The sequence below is a fragment of the Mesoplodon bidens genome, assembly GCF_964165515.1.
Source record: "Mesoplodon bidens genome assembly, chromosome: 15".
Taxonomy (NCBI): domain Eukaryota; kingdom Metazoa; phylum Chordata; class Mammalia; order Artiodactyla; family Ziphiidae; genus Mesoplodon; species Mesoplodon bidens.
The window spans coordinates 48,792,025-48,800,575 of record NC_138171.1 but is presented as its reverse complement, the minus strand read 5'-3'; positions in this window follow the sequence as shown (position 1 = coordinate 48,800,575).

Sequence of the window (8,551 nt, the reverse complement as noted above, 5' to 3'; positions counted from 1 at the left end):
GTCAATCAGAAATTGCCTGGTCAGAATGTAAAATAGTTGGCTGGTGGGAAGCAGCAGCATAGCACAGGGAGACCGGCTCGGTACTTTGCGATGACCTAGAGGGGTGGGATAAAGAGGATGGGAGGGAAGCTCAAGAGGGAGTGGATATGGGGACATGTGTATGCATATGACTGATTCGCTTTGTTGTGCAACAGAAACTAACACAGCATTGTGAAGCAATTATACTCAGATAAAGATCTATTAAAAAAAAAAAAGAAATTGCGTGGTCAACGTTAGTTAGGTAACCTGCCTGATAGATCCCTGCCATCCCCTGTAAGGAAATGACCTTGCAATAACCAATCCACTTTTTGCCTAGTACAACTTCCTTGTTCCTTCTCCCTTCTGCTCACAAAATCTCATGCCTTGTATAGTTCTTCCGAGCTCTTCTCTGTCTGCTAGATTGGATACTGCTTGATTCATGATTTATTGGGTTGAATTTTGTTTTTTAACAATGGATATCAAGACTAAGATGAAAGACTCTTAGACTTGGAAACTACAAGATAGTAAGACCTTGAGATTCAAGAGAGGTGGGAAAAGCAGGGCATCTTTTCATAATACTGCTAGTGCAGACAGCCTCTTATTAGGTTGTTAGAACCTGTACCAACTTCTAACCAGATCTGAGACCACCATCTCCTTTTAAATTTAAGGTCTACTCCAAAAGGACATTTTTTGATGACTCTGGGAAAATGGAGTGAGCACGCAAATTTGGGGTAAGGATTGAAGGAATAAAATCTCCAAACCCCAGTTTAGATTTGCAATCAAGCTGAAACTCTTCAGTCCCCAGGCTTGCCTTTAAAAGAACAAAAAAGTTATTTGTAAGCAACAGAGACCTAGATTTGCATTTGAATGTGATGCCAATCAATGCTTATTAGCGGGAATACAATGCGCACCATTAGCAGGAAGGTAGCTTTGGCAATTGCTCATTGGTTTCCTAGATTCAAGTAAGTATTCTAACGGATGATCCGGATGCTCGCGTGTCTGATGAGATCCAACGGCATCAATGATTTCCCACTTTTCTCCCCAGGGCAAGGCAACGTTCTGCAGGAATAACTGTATTCTCCTTTCCCTCCTTTCTCACTCACACATGCCTCCAGGCTCCTCTGTGCTCCCAGGGCCATAGGATGTCAAAACTTGGAAAGACTGTAGGCATTTCTTGGTCAGGACATTGCTTACGAGGAAATTGTAGTCCCAAGAGGGTAGGAACAAACTGGTCATCTGAGAAGTCAGGAAAGAATCTGTTTATTACACATACTCCCTTTCTTCTTTGAAAGGAAGGACACTGGATGGGTTGAAGGCAGAATGGAAACACACAATGGGGCCACCACTTTGCAGAAGATCCCTGGATGAGACTTGCAAAGGAGAGCAGATGTCTCTGCCTGAAGGACTGGAGAATTGGGGCCAGGCACAACTTTTGGCTGGAAGAAATGTAAGCAGCTTTTGGCAGGAAAGAGTTCTCTGCAGGAGGCCCCCTTGTCCTGTCACTAACCTGAAACCAGGCACCCCCATGCTCTACTCATCCCTGGCCCTAGCACACCTTTCACATTTTTTTTTTTTTTTTTGCGGTACGCGGGCCTCTCACTGTTGTGGCCCCTCCCATTGCGGAGCACAGGCTCCGGACGCGCAGGCCCAGCAGCCATGGCTCACGGGCCCAGCTGCCCTGCGGCATGTGGGATCTTCCCGGACCGGGGCACGAACCCATGTCCCCTGCATCGGCAGGCAGACTCTCAACCACTGTGCCACCAGGGAAGCCCACCTTTCATATCTTTTGACCACACACTACCTTGCCCAATCTGTTGGTTCTTTCCGTATATCAAAGAAGTAGAAATGAAGAATAAGTAATTAAGCGATGACCAGAACTCTTCCCTAGCTCCCCCTTCAGTAATCTTGGGAACAAACTGTGGGAACAAGATAGCATCTAAAAAAAATTGTTGCAGGAAGGGGGACCCCTTCCAGGGCCCGAGAGTGGGCTCTCGTCTAACACTCGGTAATGAACTGTCCGAGTATCCACACGTGCTGACAAAGCTAGAGACTTGATTGGGAAGGGGCCTCCGGGTGGAGAACAGCAGGTAAGGGGACCCAGGAGAACTGCTCTGCCACGTGGCAGGTAGTCTCGGGTTTTATGGTGATGGGGTTAGTTTCCGGGGTGGTCTCTGGCCAATCATTCTGACTCAGGGTCCTCCCTGGTGCCATGCGCATCGCTCAGCCAAGATGGATTCCAGGGAGAAGGAGTCTGGGAGGTTGGCAGGACATATAGACTGGCATCTCCTCTTTCCTTTTGACCTTTCCCCAATTCTTACAGTTCTGGTAGCTTGTTAGTTCCACGTTCCTTACCAGGACCTCCTGTTGTAAGATAACACAAGCAAGTGGTTACTATCAGGCCTCACCAGGGTAGGCGGTTCCAGTCAGTGGTTCTCCTAACAAAATCACAAGAAGTTGACAAACCCGCACACAGTGGGGGATGGCGATGATTCTGACCCCCATCTCCATGGTTTACTGAGATTACCTCCCTTTTTCCTTTTAAAAGCTTTAAAGGCTGAGCAGAATCCATGGAGATGGTTTTGGGGAACACTAAGTCCACCATCTCCCCAGACTACTGGCATTCTGATTAAAAGTAACTCTCCTTTCCACCAACTTTCCTCTCTCTCTCTGACTCTCTGATTTTTGAGCGGTGAGCACCTGGACCTGATTGGGTAACAGAAATGTGCTGAGAGATTAACCAGGTCACAGGGGCTCACTGTAAAGGGAAACTTCTTAGGCCTAGCTCTGCTCTGGGCGTTAAGGGAGCCCCTAGGACAACAGCTGGCACGTAGGAGCTAAACAGTGCTGTGGTTGCAAGCCCAAGTGTTAGAATTACACGGACTTACGTTCAAGTTCCAGCCTTTCCACCAGTCTCCTAGGGTGATTCTTGGGCACATTAATGTTTGAGAACTGCTGAGCTGGCCTGTCCTGTTCTGATCATTCATGCTGGACCCTAGGAGATTGTATTTGAGGAGGGAGGAGGATGAATCCCAAGGTGAAGCCCACTCCTGTGAGCAGAGTATAATGAAAATTTAGTTTTTCCTAGAAAAGAAGCATTTCCTCTTCCTCTTTTGTAATAGAACTTCCTGTTTTTGTTTTTTATTTTCAGCTACCATCTGTCCTCCATGTGATCTTGTTCTTCAGGGGAAGTGGTCTCTGCTCCCAGGAAGTGGCATAATGGGTCTAAACAAACCATATTTTCGTATCCCCTTTGTTTAATGATGGGCTTAGGCATGCAGACATGAGGTGATTCTGGCCAATGAGACACGAGTGCTAGGCTTCTGGCAGAGGTTTTCCTTGTTGATTGAGAGGACACAAAGAGGGAAGAAACAGTCCCTCTACTGACTCTGGATACTGTTGTGAGAAAGTACCACCTGGAGCTTGGGCAGCCACCTTGTGGTCATGAGGAGGCTGCTAGGTCAAGGGTGGCAGAACAGAACAGCAGAAGGAAGCTGGGATTTACTGATATAACAGAGCTGCTGAATCAACCAACTCTGAAGCCATCATTTTATTACGTGAGATAATAACACTTCCTCAAAATCTAAAGACAGATGCATTGGTATGTTCTGTTTCTTGCGGCTGAAAGTTTCTCTAAAAAGAGAGATGGAGATGTACACTCTGGAGGCCTGAGAAAGGAAACACTGATGAAGGGAAGAACCTGAGGCCAGAACAGCAAGTCTAAGAACTAGATTGTATCTCTAAGGAGAGTGGTGAGGAGTAGCCTGACCTTTACCACAGCCTAGTGGCTAAAATCGAGGACTCTAGAATGAGTGCCTGAGTTCAAAGTCCAAGTCCATCACTTAACTAACTATGTCACCTTGGGCAAGTTACTTAACCTCAGTTTTCTCATCTATAAAACAGGATCATAATAGTACTATATAATATGATTTGAGGTTAAATTAGTAACCTGAAGTACCAGGCAGTACCTAGCCCATGGTAAGTACTATGTAAGTATTAACTATGAGGTGAGTAATATTTAGCAATCAGTTTTCCTTTACATGTTGTAATTCCCCTTTGTAAAAAAAATAAACTCTTTATTTTGAGATAATTATAGGTTTATATGCAGTTGTAAGTAAAAATACAGAGAGATCCCATATACCATGTACCCTATTTCTTCCAGTGGTAACATTTTGCAACACTCTTGTCCAAAATCACAATCAGAATCTTGACATAACTACAGTGAGGATACAGAATATTCCCATCCCAGCAAGGATTTCTCTTGTGCCATTTTATACCCACACCCACTTTCTCCTACCTTCACCCCCTCCTTAATCCCTAGCAACCACTAATCTGTTCTCCATTTCTTTGATTTTGTCATTTTAAGAATGTTATATAAATGGAATCATATAGGATGTAACCTTTTGGGTTTGGCTTTTTTTTTGCACTCAGCATAGTTCTCTGGAGATTTATACTGGTTGTTGTGTGTATCAATAGTTTGCTCCTTTTTACTGCTGAATGGTATTCCATGGTGTAGATATTCCATGGTTTGTTTAGCCATTTATCCAGTGAAGGACATTTGGGTTGTTTCCAGTTTGGGGCTATCATGAATAAAGCTGCTGTAAATGTTCATGGAGAGATGTTTGTATGAACATAAATTTTCATTTCTCTGGGATGAATGCCCAAGACCACAATTGCTGGGGTCGTATAACAGTTGCATTTTTAGTTTTTTAAAGAAATTGACAAATTGTTTTCCAGAATGGCTGTAACATTTTACATTCTCACTAGTGATGTAGGTTTCTTTGCATCCTTGCCAACATTTGGTATTGTCATTATTTTTTATTTTAGTTATTTTGATAGGTGTGAGGTGATATCTTACCATGGTTTTGGTTGGCATTTCTCTCTTTCCATGTGCTTATTTGCCATCTGTATCTCCTCTTCAGTAAAATGTCTCTTCATATCTTTTGCCCATTTTCTAACTGGATTGTTTGTAGGTTTAGTTGTTGTTGTTGTTGAGTTTTGAGAGTTCTTTATGTATTTTAGATACTAATCTTTTGTTGGATATGTGTTTGCAAATATTTTCTCAGTCTATAGTCTGTCTTTATATCCTCTTGACAAGATCTTAAGATCTTACTCAAATATTTCAGAGGAAGATGAGGAGACAGGAGGACACTGGAGCTCAGGTGTTGGATAATAAGCATTTAATAAATGATATGTTTTTATAATAATGAATGTGAGCTAGGAATGCAGGGTGGAAAGGGAGAGTGGAGTGAAAGAAGGCATTTAAGTCCCCCTGCCCTGGCCCTCATGACCCAGAATTGGGAATTATCCCTAGTGAAAGCTCCCATATGAGAGGGTTAAGGAAAACTACCCCTGGGAGAACCATCTCCTGGCAGCAGCCAAGAAGATGGGAAAAGGTAGCAGGGGGCTGAGGCAGGACCTAAACTCTGCAGGATTAGAAACCCCCAAGAGAAGAGCCGGCTGTTCCCCTCGCCACTCAACAATAAGGACATTTACGATCTCAAATAAGAAGAATTATGGAAGTAGACAGCTCTGGGTCTGATCAGAGAAGACAGACCATCGGGACTATCAGGTTGCTTGGCCAGTTGCCGAGTGTTAAGGTGGAAAATTGAACATGGGAACATGGACTCTGTTTCTCGTATTCACTCAATACAGGTGTTCCCAGGTCAAAGAAAGACAGGAGATACTGGAACATTTGGAAAGGGAAACTTAAAAGTTTAAAAAGGGCTTGTGGAACTAGAGGGAAGAAGAAAATGTCAGGAAGGATATAGCAACTTGAGAGATCATCATTGCAAATTTGAAAATGTAGCTTTGAAGCCAAATCCAGCCTCTGTAGCCTGACACTGAATTAAATCTTGGAGACAGAGTTTTGGGTGAAGTAGAAAAGAATAGCTTTATTGCTTTGCCAGGTAAAGGGGGCCACGGCAGGCTAGTGCCCTCAAAACTGTGTGTCCTGACCTGGAGGGGCTAGTGAAGAGATTTATAGTAGTGGTTCAAAGACGGTGTTGTCAGCTTGTGGACATTCTTCTGATTGGTTGGACAGTTAACTTCTCCCACCTGGTGGTGGTTTCGATATCTGCAAAACAACTCAAGGATACTGTTGTGTGTATCCCCCCCCCTTTTTTTTAAAGCTGCACCATGAGCCATGTGGGATCTTAGTTTCCCGACCAGGGTTCAAACTCGTGCCCCCTGAATTGGGAACCCGGAGTCTTAACCACTGGACTGCCAGGGAAGTCCATGTGTATCCCTTGATGGGGACCCAGGACCTTGCCCCAAGGCTGCACTATTGTTTCTTTTGACTGTTCCTACCTTGTCTTACATCCCTCCTTCCCTAATTAACAACTGCTTGAACCTGCCTGCTGGAACTCATGGAGGCTTGAATGAAGCCTATTTCCTGTAATCAAAGAAATGGGGGACACAGAAAGGCTTTTGTGCCCAGGAGTTCCACAGGGTCCTGCTCGGTATCAGCTTCTCAGTGCTGATGTTGGAGCTGGTTCTCTCTCTCTCTGGAAAATGAGGATTTCTGTAAAGTGGGGAGGGTGATCATTTGCCTGGATATGAAATCCTTCTAAAGGGGAAATAATATCACTTAAATTTCATTTAATCTCTCAGTCTCTTTTTACTTCCAATGATTTTATTCCCCTTGTTGTAAAAATAGGGCATGTTCCTTAAAAAAAAAAAAAAAAAGGAAACTATTAACAAGATGACAAAAAAAAAGGAAAGATTAAAAAAAATACTCATAATCCTGCTACACTGGTAAAGCTACTCTTGTATATTGGTTACGTGATTTTACATTATTTTGTTTAAATGCTACAAAGTTTGAAATTTGTATCTTGCTTTTTATTTTTCCCTTTCCATTATGTTGTGAATAGTTTTCCTTGTTATTATGGACTTCTGGTCGATGTAATTTTTTTTTTTTTTTTTTTTTTTTTTTGCTGTACGCGGGCCCCTCACTACTGTGGCCTCTCCCGTTGCGGAGCACAGGCTCTGGACGCGCAGGCTCAACGGCCATGGCTCACAGGCCCAGCCGCTCCGTGGCATGTGGGATCCTCCCAGACCGGGGCAGGAACCCGCGTCCCCTGCATCGGCAGGCGGACTCCCAACCACTGTGCCACCATGGAAGCCCTGGTCAATGTAATTTTTTTTTTTTTTTTTTTTTGCGGTACGCGGGCCTCTCACTGTTGGGGCCTCTCCCGTTGTGGAGCACAGGCTCCGGACGCGCAGGCTCAGCGGCCATGGCTCACGGGCCCAGCCGCTCCGCGGCATGTGGGATCTTCCCAGACCGGGGCACGAACCCGTGTCCCCTACATTGGCAGGCAGACTCTCAACCACTGCACCACCAGGGAAGCCCGTGGTCAATGTAATTTTTAATGCTGCTTAATAATAAATCAAGTAGCTGAACAGTAATTTCTTGAATAAATCTTCGCCATTAGTTGGACAATTTAGCTTGTTTCCAGTTTTTATCTATTAAATGAATGTTTTGGTGAAAACTGCAATGAGAATACCCACAGTCAGTCACCATTCAGCGAGCACTTACCGGGCCAAATGGTTTACAATCCACATTTATTTGATCCTCACAACAACACAACCAGGCAGAAGCCACTGTGGTTTATTCCACTTTTTTATTATTAAATTATAAAAACAAAATAAAGCAAGTCAAGCAGAACTAAAGGGACCTAATGGGAAGGTTCAACCCCTCCTCCCCTTGCCCTCCAAGCTCACCAATCCCCCTCCCCAGAGATAACACTGCTGTGTTTCTTATGCATCCTTCTAGAAATTTTCTGTTCACATCCAAACACACAAATCATGGCATATGTTTTACTCTGAAACTTCCTATTTGTCTGAGCGAACTATCTCAAATGTCTTTCTATGTTTAGATATATTGATCTACAAGACAGCCACAGTTATTCTTACTTTACACTTGGAGAAATTGAGGCCTAGGAGGTGAAGAAACAAGCTTTTATGGGTTGAACTGTGTAATCCCCCCAAAATATGGTGAAGTCCTACCCCAGGACCTCAGAATGTGACCTCATTTGGAAGTAGGGTCATTGCTAATGTGATTAGTTAAGATGAGGCCATACAGGAGTAGGGAGAGCACAATCCAACATGACTGGTATCCTTATAAAAAGGGGACATGTGGACACAGGCATTTGCAGAAGGAAAACTAAATGCAGAGACACAGGAAGGCCACCATGTGAAGATGGAGAATTGCGGTGATGCACCTACAAGCTGAGGAACACAGAAGAAACTGGAAAATCATTAGAAAGTAGGAAGAAGCCGGACTGCCCTAACGGTCCAGTGGTTAAGACTCTGCACTTCCACTGCAGGGTGCACGGGTTCAATATTTGGTCTGGGGACTAAGATCCCACACGCCACGTGGCCAAAAAAAAAAAATAAATTAGGAAGAAGCAAATAAGGATTTCTACAGACTTTATGATTTCAAACTTCTAGCCTGGAGAACTGTGAGACAACGCATTTATGTATGTACGTATTTTCATAAAGCCATCAGTTTGTTACAGCAGCCCTAGGAAACGAA